Consider the following 24676-nt stretch of genomic DNA (forward strand, 5'->3'; position numbering starts at 1 on the left):
TTGGCCGAGGTCAGGAGACCTGAGCCAGCCAGACTCTTGTGTGGACCTCGGGGATGGTGTTTCCCTTTTTGGGGGGTAGATCTGCCCCCCGGGAAGTCCTGGTGCGCCAGGCAATGGTTCAACCTCAGGGTGGTGACTCTGGGTTGGATGGTCAGGTTCAGGGGTAAACCCTGACTTGAAGGGGGGTCTGTTTGCCCAATCACCCCCCTGGTGTGACTTCTAGAGGTACTCTCCAGGGTGGAGGGGTGCAGAACCCTGGGAGTAGGGGCAGGGGAGGGAGAGACTCACCCCGACCCAGTTCAATCTAAGGGTACAGACCCTGGATTGAAAGGCCAGTTTCAGGGTGTCCCCCCTGACCTGGAGAGAGGGGCTTCTGCTAACAGTTCCCCTACCATGCTGCATTCTGGGGGGCCACTCTTAGTTCGGGGGTGCAGGACCCCAGAAGGAAGGGCAGGGGGAGGGAAGCCTCACCCCTGGCCCTGGTCCAACCTGAAGGTACAGACCCCAGGTTGGAAAATCAGTTGCAGGTTAACATCCCTGCACTGGTGGGAGAATTGTGCAGGACTGCTTCTACAAGCACCCTGACAATTCAGGACTCTGGGGTGCTGCTCCTAGAGGGAGGGTACGGAGCCCCAGAGGGGATGACCAGGGTCAGGCAGTCATCCCTGACCTGGTGGAAGGGAGAGTGGTCAAAGGGTGCCACGCACCTGGGGCTACCATCCCCCACTCTCCAGAGTCACAGTGGTTGGAGAGCCTGGGGCCTGGCTCTCATCCCTGACAGGTGTCAGTGGCCACTGTGGCTTGCTGTCCTAGTGGACAGAGTTGACCCTGGGGGGGACAAGAGTCACACCCCGGGGTGGAGTGGGCCACACCACTGTGTTAGCCCTGGTGGTACTATCTATCCCCTGGGATACCTCTGTGAGCAAAGTAAAGTTAGGCGCTGCCCAGATGGTATCTGCAGATGAGGAGAAGGGTTCCTCATGGGTTAGCTTAGTGGGCCCTGAGAGTATGAACAGAGGGACCCAACTGGAGTCAGGAAGGCGTGGAACTGGAACATGCCCCTGCTGTTGTGGGCCTGGGTCCCTGTTCTATCGTCCCAATTAGGGAAATCCATCACGGTATTGATTGGTCTCCCCTGGCTTTAGGCTGGTAGGGGGTTGTGTTGGACTTTTTTCCTTATGCGGGGTCATCCCCAATCTTTTTGTTTCCTGTCTCCTATTTTTTTCTGACCTGTTTGTGTTAGCTTTTGAACTCTGAGCACTTTACCACTGCTAACCGACACGCTGCCGGCTTATAACTTTAGCACTGTTAAAGTGCTCAGAGTTCAAAAGCCAACAAAAACAGATCAGAAAAAATAGGAGGCAGGAGGGAAAAAGATTGGGGATGACCCTACATAAGGAAAAAAGGCCAATAGGCGGCAACTCAATTATGTTTATTTAAAAAGGAATCGGGAAGTGATATTTATGCCCTAATTAGGACTCCGGCATGCAGAAAAGGCCGTCGGCGGAAATCCCTGCAATCAGGGTACAGCCAGAGCAGTCCCCTTCCCGCAGCCCCTACTACGAGTTTCCCACTGGGCCAGCGGGTGGAGTGGCCCAGTGAGAAACAACCCACAACATTGACGCCGGCTCATAATTGAGCCGGAGGCAATGTTGCAGTGCATAGGGTGCACCAGCAAAGCAGACAGTGAAAAGCATGACAGGGCTGGCCATGGGTGCACCTGCTCCCCATCTCTGCCAGCCTTTACATAATAGCCTTAATGCCACGGTCGCAATTGTGGATGTCAGACCTCCACATTGGCGGTGCCACCGCAGCCCTGGCAGTCAGGGTCATAATGAGGCCATTAGTCTGCAAGTACTCAACTGGTATAATACATTTATTATTTATACATTGATGAACATAAAAAATATTTTATTCTTTCCAGTACTTGAAGTAAAAGGATGTATTGTGTATATGAAGATTTTTATTGTATCAAACAGAAGAATGTAGAAAACATTGTTGGAAACAAAATGTATCAAAATGTAATCTGTTTAATAAAAAGTGTGAGTATTTTTGAAAAATGATTTTCAGAAATAAAGGCACAATTTGGCATAAAAAGAACATCTGCAAAGAAAAGATCTTTAAATAAGGATAGTTCAAAAATGATCCAGGAGGGTGGAGGCTGACTTTGATAATCATATGTCAGAGCTAAAACATGTCTAAGTATAAAAGAAGAGTGGTATAATTAAAATTGGAGAACCTAAAAAAGTTTTAAAATAATTATTACGTTTTTTACAAATTAGCATGATAATAGTGTATAAAATAATTGGTACAATCTTCATTTTAATAGAATCTAGTCTTCCTCACTATGATAGGAATAGTAGCGACCAAGGTGAAGGGTGTTTTGGGATTTTGGATTTTAAAATAACAAAATTATGATTACGTTTTTCTCGAATAGTGGGGGAGAAGCAAACACCAAGATATTTAATCCTGGAAGGACACCACACAAAATTGCAATTAGTAAACGTACTGATAGTAGAGTGCATTTAATGGGAAGATTTCTGTTTTAATAAAATTAAGTTTATAACCTGAAACAGTACAATATTAGGAAATGTCCTGATAAAAGGGGTTAAGGATGTAAGGTGGTTGGACAGAATATCATCTGCATAGGCAGATAATTTGGACATATATAGCAGAATATCATCTGCATAGGCAGATCATTTTATTTCCTGAGTACTATGTTTAAAACCAGAAGATGTAGGGTTACAGACAAATTGTTACAGAAAGTGTTCCGAACTTAAGACAAACAATAAAGGAAAGAAGGACAACCTTGGTACCTCTGTGTAAATCAAAATAAGCGGAAACATTGCCGTTCACAAATAGTCTTACATGCAAATTGGAGTATAATAATTTCACAAATGAAAGAAATTGAGGACCACAGCGAAACCGTTAAACAGGTTTATACATATTGTGCCAGTTGATGCGATCAAAAGTTTTTTTTTTATTTGCATCCAGTGACAATTCCACTAGCTGGTACTTTTTTTCTTCCAGCCTGTCAAATAATATTAGAAAACATTCTGCCATTATCAGCAACAAGTCTCTCTTTAATGAAACCAGAGCATACAGCTACTCATAAAATGTTTGAAAAGATTTAGAAATGCCAGCATTAGAAACTGTTACAGTATCATCCAGTTCATTAATGATGGATCCAATAGCTTTACATTCTGACATAGGGGGTCATTGCGACCCCGGTAGTCCCTGACCGCCCTGCCGGCGGTGGTGGTAGTACCGCCAACAGGTTGGCGGTGTCTACCATGCATATTATGACCGTGGTACATTCACCACGGTCATACCGCCGGTATCGCCAGCCTACCGCCAGGCGGTTGTAATCCGCAAGGGCAGCGCTAAAGGGAGCGCTGCCCTGGGATTATGGGTCCTGTTAGAGTTTTCATCCTTGGCGTGGTCCCCCTTAACATTTTGCCTCTGTTCCCCAGGTTGTTGATGTGTGCTGGACTCTGGGCACTTTACCACTGCTAACCAGTGCTAAAGTGCAAGCGCTCCTTTACAAAATGTGTATGTAATTGGCTTATCCATGATTGGCATATTTGATTTATTAGTAAGTCCCTAGTACAGTGCACTAGAGGTGCCCAGGGCCTGTAAATCAAATACTACTAGTGGGCCTGCAGCACTGGTTGTGCCACCCACATAAGTAGCTCTGTAATCATGCCTTAGACCTGCCACTGCAGTGTCTGTGTGTGCAGTTTTAACTGTAAAATCGACTTGGCAAGTGTACCCACTTGCCAGGCCTAAACCTTCCCTTTTCTTACATGTCAGACACCCCTAAGGTAGGCCCTAGGTAGCCCCAAGGGCAGGGTGCAGTGTATGGTTAAGGTAGGACATATAGGCGGTCATTATGACCCTGGCGGTAAAAACCGCCAGGGCCGTGGTCCGCGGGAGCCCTGCCAACAGGCTGGCGGTGCTCCTTTGGGCATTCTGACAGCGGCGGTACAGCCGCGGCCGGAAACGGAAAGTCGGCGGTCTCCCGCCGGCTTTCCGCTGCCCAGGGGAATCCTCCATGGCGGCGCAGCTTGCTGCGCCGCCATGGGGATTCCGACCCCCATACCGCCATCCTGTTCCTGTCGGTTTCAGCCGCCAGGAACAGGATGGCGGTATGGGGTGTCGTGGGGCCCCTGGGGGCCCCTGCAGTGCCCATGCCAATGGCATGGGCACTGCAGGGGCCCCCGTAAGAGAAATTTGCGACGGGTGCTACTGCACCCGTCGCACCCCTTCCACTCCGCCGGCTCCATTCGGAGCCGGCTTCCTCGTGGAAGGGTGTTTCCCTCTGGGCTGGCGGGCGGCTTTTTGGCGGTCGCCCGCCAGCCCAGTGGGAAACCCAGAATGACCGCCGCGGTCTTTTGACCGCGGTACGGTCTTCTGGCGGTTCCCGCTTGGCAAGCTCAGAATCACCCCCATAGTAATGTGTTTTATATGTACTGACAGTGAAATATTGCTAAATTCGTTTTTCACTGTTGCAAGGCCTGTCGCTCTCATAGGTTAACATGGGCGCTACCTTTAAATCTGATTAAAGTGTAGATTCCCTTTGGTAGCCAATGGACATGTGGAGTTTGGGGTCTCTGAGCTCACAATTTAAAAATACATCTTTTATCAAAGTTGATTTTGAGATTGTGTGTTTGAAAATGCCACTTTTAGAAAGTGAGCATTTTCTTGCTTATACCATTTCTGTGACTCTGCCTGTTTGTGGATTCCTTGTCTGGGTCAGTTTGACAGTTGGGCTGGTGCACCTCACACTAGACAGTGACACAAAGGGAGCTGGGGTGTAGCCTGCATATCCTGATGAGACATCTGTGCTAGGAGGGAGGGGAGGAGTGGTCACTCACACCTGAAAGGGCTGTGCCTGCCCTCACACTATGTAGTCTCCAACCCCCTGGTGAGGGCCTGGCCTGGGCAAGGCAGGATTTCACATTCAGAAGATACTTTAATTTGAAGTAGGCCTACTTCAAAGGAGAAATTGGGAATAAGAAGGGTACCCAAAACCACAGACTTTAGAAACACTTCTGGAAACAAGAGGAACCTCTGCCTGGAGAAGAGCTGAGCTGAGGAAGAAGAGCTGCCCTGCTTGTGACTGTGCTTTGTGGAGCTATCCTGCAGTTGCTGCTTCTGCCAGAGTAGGAGGGCAAAGACTGGACTTTGTGTGCCTTCCATCTTGAGAAGAAATCTCCAAGTGCTTGATTTAGAGCTTGCCTCCTGTTGTTTGAAGTCTCAGGGACAGCAAAGACTTCTCTCTGCCAGCACCTGGAGTCTCAGGAGAGACTCCTACTCTGCCCTGTGGTGCCCATCCAGTTCCTGGGACCCTGAAAGGAGAAGCTGGCAGCCTAAAGACAAGGAATTCCACGCACAGAGCGCCGTGTGGGAAAAAAGATCGACGCGACTCTGATCTGCGGCTGAAGAAACAGCGCGCCGCAGGCTCCGCAGCTGAGAAACAACGCTCGCAGGGAATGCTACCAAAGAATCGATGCACGGAGCAGGAGAAACGACGTGCAGCTGACGGAGGCTAGGAGATCACAACCCGCGATGGCTGGATTTCCGACTCAAGTACCGTTGTGCGTGGAAAAACAACGCAAGGCCTGCCTGGACCCAAGAGTGCTGATTGGATCGACGCATCGCTCTCCTGTGGAGAAAAGAAACGACACGCCCGACCCGGCGAAAGGAGAAACAACGCACAGTCCAGCTTGTGAGTGGAATTAATGCCTCGCAAGCCCTTTTTGACGCTCACCCGCCCGTGCAGGGTTATTTTTGACGCGCCCAAGGTACTTTTTCACGCTGACAACGTTAGTGTGTGTTTAAAACTATTTAAAGACTCTTTTTTGATTTTTTATTGATAACTTGACTTGTATATTGTGGATATTTGTTGTTTTGGTCTTGTTTTGTTTAGGTAAATATTTCCTATTTTTCTAAACTGGTGTTGTGTCATTTTGTAGTGTTTTCATTAAGTTACTGTGTGTGTTGGTACAAATACTTTACACCAAGCACTCTGAAGTTAAGCCTACTGCTCTGCCAAGCTACCAAGGGGGCAAGCAGGGGTTAGCTGAGGGTGATCCTCTTTTAGCCTGACTAGAGGGAGGGTCCTTGCTTGAACAGGGGGTAACCTGACTGTCAACCAAAGACCCCATTTCAACAAGTCCTCATCCGTCAGCCTGTCCATGGTGGTAAACACCGCCATGGAAAGGCTGGTGGTAAGGGGGACTCGGGGTGCCCCTGGGGGCCCCTGCACTGCCCATGCACTTGCACTTGGCATGGGCAGTGCAGGGGCCCCCAGGCACAGCCCCATCGCGCATTTCACTGCCCAAATTACGGGCAGTGAAATGCGCGACGGGTGCTGCTCCCCCTGCACATCAACATTGCCGCCGGCTCTATTACGAGCCGGCTTAAATTTTGATGTGACTTTTCCTCTGGCCCAGTGGAAAAGTCATAATAAGGCGCCATGCATACTGCCAACACTGGCGGTATTGTCGCGCCCGCGGCTTCGGCGGTCTTTAGCAAGGACCGCAGAAGTCGTAAAGAGGGCCATCATTTTTAGATAATTAGCAAGTATTCTATTAGCCTTATTCAGACCTCTAACAAGTTTAGATTTGACTTTAAGTAAAATATCGAAGTCAGATTTAGCCTTGATTAACTCATGCACCACAGAAGACGATTTTGAAAATTGTTCAAGTGCTTTAATTTTGTGTAACAAAAGGGTATATTGAATGTTTATTTATTTTTTTGATTTGATGAAAAACGCAATGGTTAAGGCTTGAAAAGAGGCATTAGAAGCATCTTAAAAATACAATTGATGTATCAGCAGGTTTATTAAACTGGAAGAATTGCTATTTAAAAATATTAGCTTTAATATTTAAATTGTGGTTTGACACAATGGAATTATTGTATCTCCATTATAAGAAATTGGATTAGGGTTGACTAGGGTGTGTGCTCTGGTCCACCAGCAACCACAGTCCTTGTCAGGGTGAGGCAGAAGCCATACCTAAATTAACCTGTGCTCAACCCTCAGGCAGCTTGTAATGTAATGTCACATGGAATTGTAGAGCACAAACTTGTCATCCATGTACTTGGCACAGAGAAGTCATGCTTACCTTGGAGAGAATATGTGGAGTATTTGTGCAATACTTAAAACAATAAAACAGTGAAAACACCTCACAAAAAGATCCCACATCATGTTAGTAAACAGAGGACAATATAATAAACAAAACAAGGCTACAATGACAAAAATCCAATCAGTAGAACCAGAGATATGAAATGAATATAGCACCAAAAAGCACAAAGTGCCAACTTGGGTTATCTGGTCATGCTAGACCAGGTCAAAGTCAAAAGTTCAAGCCAACCACTGTGGGGTGCAGGCACAAAACAGTCCCATATCTGTCCTGCTGAAGTTTTACCTTCTGAAGTGTTGTGCTTTCGTGTTGGTGAGGGTCGAGGAGAACAAAAGCAGTGTCATGGGCACTGCTTAGAATGGTGCTAAGAGCAGGCCAGGTTTTGCAGGTGGGCAGGCTGGTGCTTTGAGCTAGCAGTCCTCTGTGGTCGAAGCTGTGTGAAGAGACGATCTGACAGAGGCTTGTGCTGAACTGCAGTCTGAGCGGTACCATCTCGGTACAAATGGGTCTGTTTGCGGTCATTAAGATCCCAAAAGCTTGATTTTAAGAGCCTGTGAGCCGCGCCAAGGGTCCAGGACCTGAAGGGCACCACTGGGGGCCAGGTACTCGCTACAACTGGGTCCAGGACTAGGTTGGGGAGCCTTTTATGTCCCTGATGCTCAGATCAGGAGAACAGCAGGCTCGCACTTTGAGGCACTCTTGGTTCCTGGGTTCAGAATAAATTTGCAGATCCAGTTTTTCTTCCATAGGCAAGAAGGCAGCAGGTTAGCACAACAGTTCAGCAGTTCCTTTAGAGCAGCAGCCCAGCTGAGTGGCAGTCCTTGTGGCAGCACAGCAGTCCTTCTAACTGGCAGAGTATCCACAGGTTCAGAAATGTACTGAAGAGTTGGTGTCTGAGGTCCTTATTTTATACAGTTGTGTCTTTGAAGTGGGTAAAAACTTCCACAGGAAAGCCTTTCAAGTGCACAGATGCCCTGCCATTCTGGCCCTAAATAACAGGGGGATATGCAGCCCTTTCTGTGGTGACAGGACACAGCCTATTCAAGTATATGTAGGGCTGAGCCCAGTTCCTTCCAACTATCCTGCCAGCGATGGTCCATCCAGTTACACTTAAGCTCCCCATTATATGTTACTTTCTAGGAGGAATACACAAAGCCCAACTGTTAGCTACATCAAGTGATGTGTCCCAGAGACAGGATGCAAGCACCAAAGGGGTGAGGCAAGGAATGCCAACTTTCTAAAAGTGGCATTTTCAGAATTGGAATTAATAATCCAACTTTATGTAAGTTAGGATTTTAAATTATGGTTCTAGAGACTCCAGACATGAACTAGTTATCTCTTCCCACTTGGAAATATAGTCAGGTACAGACATTGTATTATGAACATTGACAAAAAAGATAATTCTCAGGGTTTCATGTTCGCCAAACATCATCTAGAAGAGATTGAAGACTTGAAAGCTTTATGGGATGAGCCTGGTTAAAATTGGTATTTGTATTACCTATATGTAATATGATCTAACAGTTGGTTAAAATAGCCAGCAAGAATATCATTGGAGTTGGAAAAATTTGCAAGTTTAACCTTAATAGTATGCCAGGATTAAGGCTAAGATTTAACAGGGCCATAAATGTTGACAAACGTCAAGAGTTGATTATCCAAAATAACATTTACTCAAACCCATCTATCAGCATTATTACATTTTGTGGAAAGAACATCTAAAAACACAGCTTTATGATGCAAAATAGCAACTCCACCCTTTCGGTCAACCGCTGGAAAAAACAAACGTGACCAACCCATTGTCACTTCGGTTTAAAAAATTCAGGGGGTCATTCTAACCCTGGCGGTAAAAACCGCCAGGGCGAATGACCGCGGTAGCACCGCCAACAGGCTGGCGGTGCACCGCTGGGCATTCTGACCGCGGCGGTTCAGCCGCGGCCAGAAACGGAAAGGCGGCGGTGTCCCGCCGACTTTCCGCTGCCCTTGAGAATCATCCATGGCGGCGGAGCGCGCTCCGCCGCCATGGGGATTCTGACACCCCCTACCGACATCCTGTTCCTGGCGGGTCTCCCGCCAGGAACAGGATGGCGGTAGGGGGTGCCACGGGGCCCCCGTAAGAGGGCCCCAAAAGGAATTTCAGTGTCTGCCTAGCAGACACTGAAATTCGCGACGGGTGCTACTGCACCCGTCGCACTCCAGCAACACCGCCGGCTCCATTCGGAGCCGGCTTCATCGTTGCTGGGTCTTTCCCGCTGTGCTGGCGGGCGGCCTTTTGGCGGTCGCCCGCCAGCACAGCGGGAAAGCCAGAATGGCCGCCGCGGTCTTGTGACCGCGGTGCGGTCATTTGGCGGTAACCGCATGGCGGGCGGCGACTGCCGCCCGCCGCGGTTAGAATCACCGCCTCAGTGTGTTTCTTGTAAAAAGGCAATCTTAGAGTCAATTTTAGCAAGATGTGAAAGTCTCTTTTGTTTTTTATCAGGTGTCAAAGCCCTCAAACATTCCAGAAGACACACTTATACATACTTGACACATAAGGAGAGAAATGCAGGATGATAATAAAAGGGTACAGGGACACGAAAACAACAATGGCTAGGTAAATCAGGATAAAGACAATAGGAACGTAATAATTGTCAAGTATCAGTAAAGCACTCTGGGGAAAAAAGATAAAAAAGAAAGAAAACTATGGGGGAAAGAAATACACAAGAGAAGAGAAAGCAGATCAATGATAAACATCCAAATGTGAAGGAATAAACAGTGAAGTAGCAAAAGTGACACGTCAATACCATGAGCAAAAAGAAACAGTATATCATGAAGATAAAAGCCACTTTTACAGGAAAATACAATATACATCACATTAACATTTGAAAACATTGGTTGCCATATGATGTGAAACAATGGTTTGAAGAAATGCTTGAAGTCTAGCAGGATCATCAAAGGATTTAGTAGTTCTCTCATGGGTGATCCTGCTTGAGCATGGGTGGAGAATGCCATAACGAATGTTCAAATGTCTCATTTGAGGTCTCAATTCAAGGAATTCCTTTAGTCAAGCATTAGTTGCAGTAGAGGGATCTTGTGATATGAATAAGTTATGATCAGAACATATGAGTCTTTTCTTTCTTTTTACTGCTTTCAAAACATGGAGAAGATTGGTAAATTCCAAAAAAGCATTATTATGCCTCGACGTTTCAAGATTGAGGGTAGAGTTTCCACAACCGATGGGCATGTTGCAAGTTAAAAGAAGGAGTTCCAGAAAAACCAAGCAAATCAAGAAGAATTTTTTTTAAAAGCTGAAGAAGATTGGTGCCTTTCGCAGTCTCTGGTGGATCATATAAACAAAGATCATTTTGAAGGCTCCTATTTCCAATATCCTCTGTATGATGTTTAAGCCTTGAAATCTCTTGTTCAAGTAATGGAATCTTCACAAATATATCTTGGAGAAAACTAATATGCTGTTCCATCTCAACCATCCTGCCTTCCATGATGATTCACCAACCTTCAGTCTGATGTAGTTTCACATTGGTAACACTCATTAAAGGTTGTATAACCCTGGATTCATCCAGAAAGGTATCTAAAATAGGACTACTGGGTGAAGCAGTCTTAGCTCTGATGAGAAATTTACTAGCCATGTTAGCGTAATGCTTTTCAGTATGTGTAGATTTAACTTTGCCTATTTATTGAAAGCAGGGGTGTTAGCCAATCAAAGTACCAAAGTATGTCAGCAGGGAATCAATAATTAAAAAAAGAGACCAATAAAATAAAATGGTAGCAGTATATAGTTCATTGAAAGGATGGAAATATGGCCAACTTCAGAGAAGTTGCACCACTAAAGAATGCAACTTAAAATGGTGATCTCATGGACTGAGCAAAGTATCTCAATGAGACAGGGAGGTAAAGTGTTGCAATTAGGCCTCGAACTCTGCTCCGCCAGCAGAGTTTTCAGAATTTGGGCACTTCACACTACACAGAATGGCATGGAGTTCCCAAATTCCACACTGCAGCATGCAGCAGTGTTTGTTTGCGTTCTTGAGATTGGGTTTTGGTGCTCTCTTGCGAGTGCGACAATACCCCCAGGCCGCTTGAGTTGTGAAACTTTGCATTTTTGCATGATGCTTCCTGCCATTTGAGCGGACAAAACAGGGCTGCTCGCGAGTACAAACTTACTTCTGATGTAGATTTTCTACTCCAGAGCCACTACATCTAGTCATAAAGAGATTTTGACTAGATTTTCTTCTCCAATGGACCCTGCAATTCATTTTTCAGATTGAGAAGCAATTTTTCTTCAAACAGGAAAGAAGTGTGTCAGACACTCCAACTTCCTGTTATTGTCCAGCAGACTCTTTCCAGTGCTTTGCCAACCTCCTGGTCACTTTTAACTTGAATTTCAATGTGGAAGGATCACTCTTGTTGTCTCCTGGATATACCTTGGGTAAAGGACTTTGTTTTAGTTGAATCACACAAGTAAGTTAAAAAGCTATTGTATAAGGGAGTTGTGTTTGTTTGCTTGGACATGAACCAGTATTTCTTTTTACTTTAATTTGATATTTGATTTTAACATTTTATAGTGTTGGGTGGGCTAGAGTTTAAGTACGGACCTAGTTATTATTTATTTTGCATTTCATTGATTTTTCACCTTTTGTAGAGGAAAGTTGTTGCACAGCTCAGTACCCTTTTTACATGTTTGCAACGTTTGCAATATTATTTTTGTATGTGGCCTAGATTTCCAAAGGAGCATTTAGCCAGTCTGCCCAGTACTAGTAGTCGTCATCAGTGATTGAAATAAATGCTTCAGAGGATATATGTTTTTAAAACTTCAGTTAGGGCAGGGATGGCATTGGATTCAATTTAAAATTTTGGCTATTGTTTGCATTTCATTTTTTATTTGCAAAAAGTGTATATAATGTAGGGTAATAATATTTAATGGCACAGGATTATGTTGTTTGACCCTGTGGTTAGCAGCCATTTTGTGCGTGCAGCCAGTGTCCTTTTGTCATTGGATTACATGTGTTTTTCATTGTTCTCCTTGCTCCTTGTTGTTGATTGGCCATGTGGCTGACAGCCATTTTGTGCATGCAGCAGTGTCCCTTTGCCATAGGCTTGCATGTGTTCTTTGTTCGCTATGCCTCCTTGTTGTTTGATCATGTGGCTGGCACACATTTTGTGCATGCAGCCAACGTCCCTTCTTTTGCCATAGGCTTGCACGTGTTCTTTGTTTGCCATGCCTCCTTACTCCTTGTTGTTAGTGTTGACCATGTGGTGGCTGGCAGACATTTTGTCCATCCAGTCAGCGCCCCTTGCCATAGGCTTGCATGTGTTCTTTGAATGTCATGCCTTGTTGCTCCTTGTTGTTGTTGTTTGACCATGTGGCCGGCTGGCAGCCATTTTGCCCATCTAGCCAGTGTCCCTTGACATAGTCTTGCATTTGTTCTTTGTTTGCCATGCTCGTTGCTCCTTGTTGTTGTTTGATCATGTGGCTGGCTGGCAGCCATTTTGTCCATGCAGCCAGTGTTTCTATGGCATAGGCCTACATACGAACATCGTGATTATTGATCATTTGTTTTTTAAGTTTTTTCATTTTTTTCTATTTCTATTTTTACATTTTATTTTTAATTTTAAACACCATTTTTTATTTCATTGAAAAAAATTATTTTTTCATTTTTTTTTATATTTTCGTTTCTTTATCCGTTTTTATATATGTTTTACTTTATTTTTATTTTATTTTTTTTCATTTTAATTTTTTTATTTCTTATTTATTTTACTTTATTTTTTTCAATTTTTTTATTTTGGTTTTAGTTTTTATTTAATTCTGAATTTTGCCTTGCTCCATTCATCCACATTTATATCCATTCGATCCATTCCTTGCAGTTACTTCGGTCCACAGGCACCAAACTCTTTCACTTATGCATCTTAGTTCCACTGCCAACCTAGAGCTTAAAATGGCCCCAAAGAAAGTTCCTCCCAAGAAAGTGGCCAGCGAGAAGCAACTTTCTGCCAGTGGCGTGCCAACTGCAACCTTTTTCGGGAAACACACCAGCCTCCGGGGAGGAACGTGAGAGCAGCAGGAAGAGCACATTTGCCATGCGAGTGTTTGTTGAGGTGAGCCTGGTTCACATTATGGTACTGGAGGCTAGACAACCCATATGAAAAAACATCACGCAATCCAGTGGAGGAGCAACTTAAAAAAATATTTCAACCTCATTGTGGTGGTGAAAGTGAGGAGAACCAGGAAACATCAGCTACAACTGGTCAAATCATGGTGAAAGGTGAGGGTGAGCAAAACAGCCCTGCCCCCAGCAGTGCGCCAGAATCACCCGCCTAAGCGACCTCACAATGGCACAGGAAGACTCAGAGTCAGATGGAGACACCAACACCATCGCACGTATTGAGTCTATCACCACCTACATCTCAGAGGTTGCCTGTGTCAGTGCCCCCCCAAAAGAAGAAAATCCAGGTTACAATTATGGGCATGTTTAGGCGGGGGGCCTTACCACTGCAACCACCCAATGACATGTCTGTACAATGGGAAGCTGACAAAAGTGTTAGCACTGGACCTGCTTCCGTTTTCTTTTGTGGAAGGAGTGGGTTTCTTAGAGCTTTTGGCAGCCCTGTGCCTGAAATAGGAGGTTCCAAGATGGACCTATTTTGTCTGCGTTGCTGTTCCAGCTCTGCACCACGATGTGCTGCAACGGGTTAGACAAGCTTTGCAGCAAAGTGTTGTCCACACTATCCACTTGATGACACACATATGAACCAGTTGTCAGGCAACTGATTACATGTGTATCACTGCACACTGGATCTCTTTTCTGGGGGTAAAGCAAAAGCTATCAACTGGTCTTGGCCCTGAAGAAATTTTTAAGAGAGTTTGGGGGCATGCAACAGCAGCTATGTTCGCCATGGAGAAATCACACACAACTGCAAGCATCTTAGAGGAATTTAATAGCAAGATGTCTGAATGGCTGCGACCCAGAGGTCTTCAAGTTGGATTTGTTGCCACAGACAATGGCAGTATTATAATCAAGGCCATGGCAGACAGTGGCTATTTCAGGATCTTGTGTTTGGAACACTTATCAACCAGGTTGTGCAAGACTTTCTTAAAAAAAAGACATAATCAGTAACATACTGACTACCTGCAGAACACCTGCACTAATTTCAGTCATTCTTTTAAATTCCAGAAACAGTTGCAGATTATTTAGTGTGATAACAGAGTACCAATTAAAGCCCTGATGCAGGAAGTGCCAACACGTTGGAACTCAACCTATTGTCTGTTGCAATGTCTGTTTGAGCAGTACAAACAGATCAATGACTATGTCATTCAAAGAAGAGCTGATGCAATTGGGAAAGCTATCTCCATGGATGCGGAAAAATGGGGCCTAGTCAAATGCCTCACACAGATAATGCTCCCTTTTGAGGTTTTCACACTGGAAGTTAGGAAGAAGGACAGTACAATAGGCCAAGCTATCCTGTTATTGTATCTGCTACAGGAACTGCTAAAGAAGGTGTCCAAAACGTCTGCATTTGTGGATGCGAACGAAAACCTAGAAGTGCATGCTTTGGTTAGTAGCATAACCTATCGATTGACTTGTAATGCAAGGCTGCAAAATGACATCATCTCATCCAAAGAGTACATGTTTTCCTGCCTACTTGATCCACGCTACAAAAACATTATTTCTGCTATCATTCCTTTTTCTGAAGAGCATGCAGCTTCCACTCAGAGGTAAGTTACTTTTAGTTTACATTAAGAATATTACTTATTATGTTATCCAGTTAGAGCTAGGCAGGTGCTCGGTGCTACATCATGGAACTCATAGGTATGCACTCACTTTGGCTGATTATTTAAGAAGCCATTGCTTCGCAGACTCCTCGTCCTCCTGTCTCCATAGGGAATTAGTGATATCAATGAGTTAGCGAATTCTGTGACTTTATGTAGCTCATACAGTTCCAAGAAATTTCACAGTGATGCAAGTATGCATGCATTGCAAAAATGGGGGAGACTGAGTTGGTCCATCAAGAGACTTGAGAAATGGTAATAGAATGAAAGATCACTCATTGCACATGCAATACATTAGTTCCAAATGTAGTTGTGTTAAGGGATTTTGAAATAGGGATATTAGGAGCATAGCCAAATAGTTGATCTTACTAGTATGGTACCATAGGCCATCTGATTTAAATCCCATGTTATTGCATTTGCCTGCTACATAGTTATTTTGTGGAGATTAAGGGTACCACTAATGTATTTTTAAAATATTTTTTCTAATCTTACATCAGCACCCAGGGGCAAGAAGAGGGGCACTGCACCAGCGGGTCTGGCAAGAGCTGGGAAGGCGCCTATTACCAGTGTCGATGCTGATGGCTCTGCTCATTCCAGTAAGTCCTATTATTTATTATTATTATTATTCCCCTAACTATTACCTCTCCCCACTTTTATACTACTTTTTTATTGTGCCTTGCTCACTTCTTTATATTGTCTCCCTTTTTTCCCTTTATCTGATTAAATAAACAAGACTAAACAATACAAATACAATCAAAGTAGTGATGTGAGATATTAATATTTTAAAGATTAAGGGGGTCATTATGAACATGGCGGTCTGGACCGTCATGCCGGCGGTGGCGATAATTACCGTCACCGGCATGGCGGTCCAGACCGCCATATAATGATGCAGCCTAAACCCCACGGCAGAAAACACCACCACCACCAGCGGTAAGCCTGGCTGTGGCGGTGTTTTCCTATCCACCAGGGCAGTGCTGCAAGTAGCGCTGCCCTCTGGATAATAATACCCATTCTGCCAGCCAAGACTGGCAGAATGGGTGTCTTGGGGTGATTTGGGGCCCCTCTTGGCATGGGCAGTGCCGGGGCCCCTGTGCAGTGCCCCATAGCGCAGGTCACTGCCCGATTTACGGGCAGTGATCTGCGTGACAGGTGCTGCTGCACCCACCGCACACCAACATTGGCGGAGGCTCCAATGTTAAGGCCCTGTTCCCTGCTTGGCCTGCGGCCGGAAACACTGTTTCCGCCCACTGACCCAGCAGGGAAAACATTATACGGCCGGCAGGGGGGGCGTCCCGCTGGCAGTCTTCTGTTGACCACCAGCGTTGATCTCGGCGGTAAACATAATGACGGCCTAAATGTGAAAGCAATGCCTAGAAGGCTATAGCAGTTAAACGTTTACTGGAGGACGCAAGCGACCGGCGCAAAGTCTAAATCCAGGCCAACTGCGATGGAGGGTAGGCCGGCTACAGAACCCAGGCAGGGTCTGCTTAAATAGTTCCTCCAGAGTAGCAATGCATCATCAGTGAGGACACGATGCGTCAATATTTCTCCCGCACTTTGGCAATTTGTTGTCATCAGGCTCCTGTGGAAGTGGATGTGATGCATAGTCGACGGGCTGTGTAGAGCATCGTCATTGGGTCACACAGTGGTGAAGACTCTGTCGTTGGGTAGCGGCTGGGTCGACAACATTGATGGGATGTGTTAATTTTTCTGCTGCACTCTGGCTGCTGCATTGATTCTGTGGGGTGGTAGGTCAATTTGTCTGCCACACTTCAGGTGCCACACTTTGGAGTTTTCAGCTGCAAAATCCACTTCTGAGGCCCAGGAGTGGATGAGGCACCTCAGGCAAGGCTAGGACTCAGAAATGGCAGCACCAGGAGAGTTGCAAGCAGTCTTTGATGTCCCTGAGATGGCAGAAGAACAGGGGGCAAGACAGCAAGCCTTTGGAGATCCTCTGGTCACCAAGATGGATCCAGTCCTTGTCCTCAACAGGGCAGAGATTTACAGGCAGCAGGACAGCTCAGCAATGCAGATAAGCAGTCTTTGGAACAGTTAGTCCAAGTGGAATGGCAATCTTTACAGCACATCAATCTTTACTCCAGCAGAGTTCTTCCCAAGTCTAGTGGTCATCTCATTTCAGGGGTCAGAGACCCAGTACTTATACCTAAAAGTACCTGAAAGTGGCATTACTAAAATAATAATAAATAAATCTGACTTTGCCAGTAAAGAGGATTTATCATTATCATTCCAATAATAGCAAACATGCTGTAGCTACTCCTTTCTGATCAGGAATTACAGCTTAAAAGTATTTCAAGGAATTCCTAATGCTGGCCTATCAGAGGAGCAGACCTTTCAGTAATGAAACACAACTTTGGGAGTTTTTCATTACCAGGACATTTAAAACTTAAAAGTACATGTTCTGCATTTAACTTACATGGCATATAGGCTACCGAGGGTCTACCTTAGAAGTGGCTTATATGTAAGAAAGGGGGAGATTAGGGCATGGCAAGAGGTTTTAAAAGCCAAGTCATATTAGTGGTGAACTGCACACACAGGCTCTGCAGTGTCAGGCCTGAGACATGTTTACATGGCTACTTAAGTGGGTGGCACAATCAGTTCTGCAGGCCCACTAGTAGCATTTAATTTACAGACCCTGGGTATAAACTATAGATCGCTACAAGGGACTTGCAAGTACATTAAATATGCAAATTGTGGGTACATCAATGTTACCCCTTTTTAGGGGAGATGCACACGCGCTTTAGTACCAGTTAGCAGTGGTAAAGTGCTCAGAGTCCTAAGGCCAACAAAAAGATACAGCAACAAAACAGGAGGTAAAAGACCAAGGGCCAGATGTAGCAAAGGGTTTGCGCCTCTGGTTCTGGGGATGCCACATTAATGCCCATTGTCAGCCTGTGGATAGGGTGGTCAGTTCTTTCCCTTTTTCTAGGTTTGGCTTCAGCCTAGCAAGTGAAACAAATGACAGACAAGCCCAGCTGTGAGCTACATCTTCCAGCGACAGTGTAGGCTTCTTCTGAAGTCAAGAAGGGCTGGGTACAGCCCACAGGCGACCCTTTGAAATGAAATCAGGGCAGAGGCACATCCACTTCCTATCTATCCTGTCTGGAAGCCCCACTCCACTCTACACCCAAATCCTTTGTCCACTGTCTGGGTCCAATATACAATTCCCAGTAGGGGAGCTATCAACAGCCAGGAGAACATGGACACTGGCAGAAAGGCACATTTGACTTAAGCAGGAAAATACCAACTTCCCAAAAGGGACTTTTCCAAAATAGTAATTTAAAAACTGTCTTTACCATTAAAGTGGATTTTACATTAAATCACGGTGCAAATGAGTGTAAGAAGAATTTTTCTAGCTGTTCCAAAACTGAATGTAGTGCTTATTAAGAGTAATAAGGTAAACAAGTGTTAGACTAGGCCAGCCTTGCCTCAGCAAAAAAACACTTTGGAGGTTTTTCACTGCCAGAACATTTAAAAGGTGAAATATACATTTTGTAGTTATTAAATACTCTGCATCCTGCCCTATGAGCCTCCAAGGCCTACCTTAGGGGTGACCTATCAGTATTAAAAAGGAAGGTTTATGGTTGTCAAAGGGGATATTTGGCCAAGTCCAAATGGCAGTTTAAAACTAAACTGCTGGCTGATATGCCATGTCTGAGACATGCTTTAGGGCATTACTTTGGTGGATGGCACAATGTTACAATATGTGCTGTAGCCCACTGGTAGCATTTAATTTACAATGCCTTGCTACAGGCAGTACCATATACTATGGACTCGTGTGACAGTGTATTATAAAGAATAAAATACTCTCTTCCATGTTATGAGAATATTGCAAGTCACCTAGGAGTTCCATGACCTTAAAAGGGAACTACTCAGGGACTTGCTAAATCCTTATAATGTAGAGCAAGGGTACTCTATCCCATACATCATTCACGACAAACTACTCCATTCAAGTGGCAGAGAGACCTCTTATGCAATTATTGTAAAACATATGCAACATTAATTGCAGCTTTAGGATTTAAAATCCTTCACTAGCAATCTAAAACTCTAATTGGCTAAGTCACTTGTAAAGTAATCAGGCATCAACATTGCTACAGAACTTCATTCATACTCAGATGAATTATCTGGACCTCTTTAAATAACTAATTAGAGATATGACCTTTCAAAGATGACCATCCATGGTGCTTGTAATAAAATTGGTGTGTTTGTGTGTGCCCTAGTACCCCAGTATTTGTAAGTGTTCCTGTGTGCCTGTGGTTGCCTGTTTGTGAGTATATGCAAATGTTATACAGCATATGCGTTCAAGTGGTGTGTGCATATGTATGTTGGTATGTCTTTTGGTCAGTGTGTATTTCTTTCTGTATGCATGATGATTTGTGTTTATTTTAGAAATTGGTAAGTGCTCAGATGCACGTCTGCATGGACATATTGCTTTAGGGCATGTATGCATCAATGTGAGCTTGTTGAAATAAAGTTTATAACACATTAAACTAATAATTAGCCGGAAGTGCTGTTCATCGCTGTATGTCTCACAATGTGGCCCAGTTGATTCATGCATTTGCTGCACAACACTTTGTGTAAACCTCAGGTCACACATTTGTATCCTAATAAGACAGCCTTGTGTAGTAATATGCTGCTGTGAGTTAGAGACAAATATGCCTAGTTGCGTATTAGTAACAAATGTATACAGTTAGAGATAAAGGAGAGAAACAGAAAAAAGTTGAAGAGTTGAAAAGTAAGAGAGACTATGAAAGGAAAGAATGAACAGGCAGGAGGAAGACTAAGCTTGAAATAAATAAGAGAGACTGAAAAGGGAAAAAATGAGAAATGGAAACAGTGAGGAAGGAGAAAGAAGGGAGAGGATCAGGAGATACGCAGTGGGTGAGAGATAGTGAGAAAAAGTAGTACTAGAGAAAAGGGTAAGCGACAGAGACAATAAGGAGAGAAATTATATTGAAATTTGAGAGATAGAAAAGAGGAGTTATAAAGAGAGTGTTTGAGGATATGTGTAAATGTGTATTTCAATGTGTGACAGAAAGCAAGAATAGAAATAACAAAAGACTGGCTAGATTCTCAGAGGCCTGTATTAGGATTTAGGGCCAGATGTAGGAATCCTTTTGCATGTCGCAAACTGCGAAAAACGCAGTTTGCGGCATGCAAAAGGCCGAACGCGATGCTCATCCTCAAATTGCGAGTCCGTACCGACTCGCAATTTGACGATGCGACTCGCAAATAGGAAGGGGTGTTCCCTTCCTATTTGCGACCGCATTGCCATGCTGAGTTGCTTTGTGACCGCGAATGCACTGGTGGTAACTCATTCGCCAAATGCGAAGGGGTCGCCATGGAACCCCTTCCCATTTGTGAATGGCGAAAAAACCAAAACCAAATGGTTTCAGAAGTTTTTTCTTTTTGCAACTCGTTTTCCTTGAAGGAAAACGGGCTGCAAAAAGAAAAAAAAGCTGCTTTATTTAACAAGCAGTCACAGACATGGAGGTCTGCTGACTACAGCAGGCCACCATCCCTGTGAGTGCAGGGACTCGCTATGGGGTTGCAAACTGCGACCCACCTCATGAATATTAATGAGGTGGGTCTTTGCGACCCCATAGCGAGTCGCAGAAGGTGTCTGAGACACCTTTCTGCATCCCATTTTGCGAGTTGCAATTTGCGAGTCGGTCAGACTCGCAATTTGCAAGTCGCAAAATTTTCCTTTCCTACATCTGGCCCCTAGTTGCTTGTTGGAGTTTAGCCCTAACCCTCAAGGCCTGGGAGTCTTTATATGTAACTGCACATATGTCAAACTTCTATCTGAGCATCTAAGAATCCCACACAACAGTGACACTTGCTGAGATAATATTATGCTCAGTTATAATTTCTTTTAATGGGTATTGATTTGTGTAATAAATTGAGTTTTTGATTGAGGGGGTGATCACTTTTCTCAGGTAACAACCACAGTCCTTGTCAGGGTGAACCACAAAAGTCACAATATTAATCTGTGCTTAATCCTCTGGTATCTAAACACTAAGCACTAAAACAGTCAGACTTAACTTAGAGGCATTGTGTTAAGTATTTGTAAAGCATACAAACTGCAGTAAAGTGAAAAACAATACAAGATATATCCTACACCAATTTAGAAAGAATAAAGTAAAATTTGATAAATAAAATGAGACCAACATGACAAAAATCCAAGGAGGAGAGCTGGAGGTATGCATTTTTAAAGGTTTAAGTTAAAATAGCACCAAGAAGCAGAAAGCAATACCTGTGGGTATCTGGTTGTGGAAGGCCAGGAGAAAGACACAAGGTAGCCTGGATACAATGGAGTGCCAGCTGGATACAGGGAGCAGGTTTGTCTCAGTGAAAAAGTAGCCTTCTGAAAGTCCTGAGTGCAGAGTTAAAAAACCCAGGATTTCACAAGAGGAGCTCAACTGTAGTCAGCTAAGGAGCTAGGGAGGCACCCCTTGGGAATCAAGAACCAATTCCAGCAGAAGCCATCAGGGCCAGTCAGGGGTTCAGGCAGGGCCAGTTGCAGCTGAGATAGACCTCTGAAGTTTGGTGTGTCCCTGTAGCTCAGAACAGGAGTCCAGCCAGCTGACCCTTGGAATTACTCTGATAGTCCTGGGATCAAGCAGCAAGACATGCCTTAAGCAGGAGGGCAGTCCTCTGATGGCACAAAGCAGGCTGCAAGCAGCAGGGCAGTAGTCTGGAGTGCCGGCTGGATACAGGGACTAGGTTTGTCTCACTGAAAAAGTAGCCTTCTCAAAGTCCTGCGTGCAGAGTTCAAAAACTCAGGATTTCACAAGAGAAGCTCAACTGTAGGCAGCTAAGGAGCTAGGGAGGCACCTCTTTGGGATCAGAAACTAATTCCAGCAGAGGCCATCAGGGCCAGGCAGAAGTCCAGGTAGGGCCTGTTGCAGCTGAGAGAGTCCTCTGCAGTTTGGTGTGTCCCTGTAGCTCAGAACAGGAGTCTAGCCAGCTGACCCTTTGAATTACTCTGATAGTCCTGGGATCAAGCAGCAAGATGTGCCTTAAGCAGGAGGGCAGTCCTCTGATGGTACAAAGCAGATGGCAATCAGGGCAGTAGTCTAGAGTACAAGACAGTCTTTCTGGAGTTCCTCCGCCGTTCCAGGAGTTACCTGATGAGTGGCTCAGAAGGTCCAATATTTACACCTGGTGCCACCCTTTCAAGTGGGATAAACTTCAATCCACCCCTACATCTGGTTTTGGAAAGTTTCTTTCTTCCCCTTTCTTCCTCTGCCCAGGCTCCAAGAGGCCTAGGATAACAAAGGCTAATGTTGAGTTCCTTTGCAAGTGTGCTCAAGGCAGCTATTTGAAATGTAAGTGTGGAAGGGAACAGCTCTGCCTCTCCCATCCTTTCAGAATGCCCCACTCCCTTTTACACCAAGATCCTATTGCTTATGGTCTGGGCCCAATACACATTCCTGGCCCCGGCAGCTAGAAACTCCTAGAATGCCTCAGAATGTTTATGGCAGGAAACTGCCAACTTTCTAAAAGTGGCATTTTCGAAATTGTAATCAAAATTCTGACTTTACCATTAAAGAGGATTTTAAATTAAATTCATTTGAGTCCAAACATGAAAGTTGTTCTTGCTCCCAAACAGAAGTTAGCACCTATTAGATGTAATAAGGTAACCCAATGTTATCTTATAGGCGAGGTAGGCCTTACAGTAGTGAAAAATGAATTTAGGAGCTTTTCACTACCACAACATGCAAGTCTTATAAACACATACCCAACTTTTTAAATACATGCATTTTACCCTACCGCCTGTTTAGGGCCTAATTTAGGCATGGTGTACATGTATTAAAAAGGAAAATGTATGCCTGGCAAAGGTTTGTTTTTCCAGGTCAAATAGACTGTTTAAAAGTGCAATATAGGCTGCAATGGCAGGTTTGAGACATGGTTTAAAAGAATGCTTTTAGTGAGTGGCACAATGAGTTCTGCTGCCCACTAGTAGCATTTAATATATAGTACCCGGGCTCCTGTGGTACCATATACCAGAGATGTCCAAGTAAATCAATTGTAAGGATGAGGTGTAAGCCAATTATACCATGTTTTGAGGGAGAACACACACACTTTAGCTTTGGTTAGCAATGGTGAAGTGCACAGAGTCCTATAAGCCAACAAAACAGGTTTTGAAAATAGTGAGCGCAAAACGTTTGGGGGTGACCCTGGAGAAAGTCCCACATCCAACAATTTGCATCTTCCATCCGTCTCCTATCTGATAAAATCTGGTCCTGACAGAATCTTTGTGCAGAATGGTGTCTGGGATCCCCTTCTGAAGTTTTATGTTCATCTGCGAAGATTTTAGGATGTTTCCTGTAGTGCCTTCATCTATACACCTCAAGACAGAGCTCTTTAACAATGCACTTTGCAGTTCAGTACTAATAAACAAAATGTGATCTGCAGAAGTATAAGGTGAAATTCACAGGGGTGTAATAAGTGGAGTTTCTGAAGTCAAGAGAATATGGAAGGTATAATATAATATGAGTACCATGGAATGGCTGTGTGGGCCAGTGTATCAATGATTGTCTGTGTGACTGAGTGAGCATGTAAGTGCCTGAGTGAGAGAATATGTGAGTGACTGCATGAACGAAAATATGTGAATGATAAGGCTTTGCTCGAATGAGCAAGTGAGTGACTATGTGAGTGTGACAGTGTATGAGTGCCTTCATGAGTAAGATAACTGAGTACGCAAGTGAGTGCATACGTGAGCAAGAGAGTATGCAGCTGAGTGTAGAAGGGGTGCTATGTGACTATGCTCGATCTCTTTACCATGCATTAAGTTACTATGGTTAAACTGCATTACATTTCGGCTGAAGGGAGAACAGTTGAAGTAGCAGCATTGTCTGTAGCACACCATACCCTTCTCAGTAATTTTCAAAAAGAAGTTCTGTTACATAACACATCATTCACCTTATTCACTATTTAGGAAATTTGCAGCCAAAAGACGGAGATTTTGCTAGTGCACTGACCTGCAATAGAAGTAAAGGTTATTTCAGGAGGATTAAGTTGAGCTAAAGAAGCAATCTGAGCTGTGATCTCTCATTCTAAAATGTTGAACGACATGGGTTCATTTACATTTATTACAGGAGCGTTTCTGATGTGCCTAAAATGCTGCTGTTATGTCATGCATAACCACAAATAAGTGCTCAGACCTAAAATAGTGGCACAGATGACAGTTGTTTGAACTGCTGCAGGTTCCAAGCTGCTGGGTCATCATTATTTCTTTAAGAGGGAAATCACACGCACTACCTTGCTACTCTTTTTTATATTCTTCTATTACTTCACTAATGCTGGTGTTTTGATTGCACTTACTTATTGTCATGCTACCATAAAATAGGGTACAAAGACACAAAGGCTGTGCATTTGATCAAAGAATAAGCAAATACAGATCACTTAGGGCTGCCCTCCACCTCCTTGTATGTCTTAATGTGTATAGTAATGTTGTGATCGGTCAGGAAAGAAAGAGATTTGATAGTTTGTTAGACAAAAAGAATAAACACATTTATCGTATTTATCGTCATGCTGGAAGGTCTTTTCTTCTAGGATGTGAGTACTTGTACTGGCCTCCCTGTAGTATAAATTACTGATATCTAACTACAGTGCACCGATCAGCTTGTGTGTTTGTGTATGACAGCAGAGGATCAATTTTACACCCTATTTCCTTCACACCTGTTCATTTCGCCGAGGACATTTTAGCCTTGAGTACCAGCTCTCACAGGCTTGCAGTTAGCTT

Source organism: Pleurodeles waltl, chromosome 1_2 (genome assembly GCF_031143425.1).
Source record: "Pleurodeles waltl isolate 20211129_DDA chromosome 1_2, aPleWal1.hap1.20221129, whole genome shotgun sequence".
Lineage (NCBI taxonomy): Eukaryota > Metazoa > Chordata > Amphibia > Caudata > Salamandridae > Pleurodeles > Pleurodeles waltl.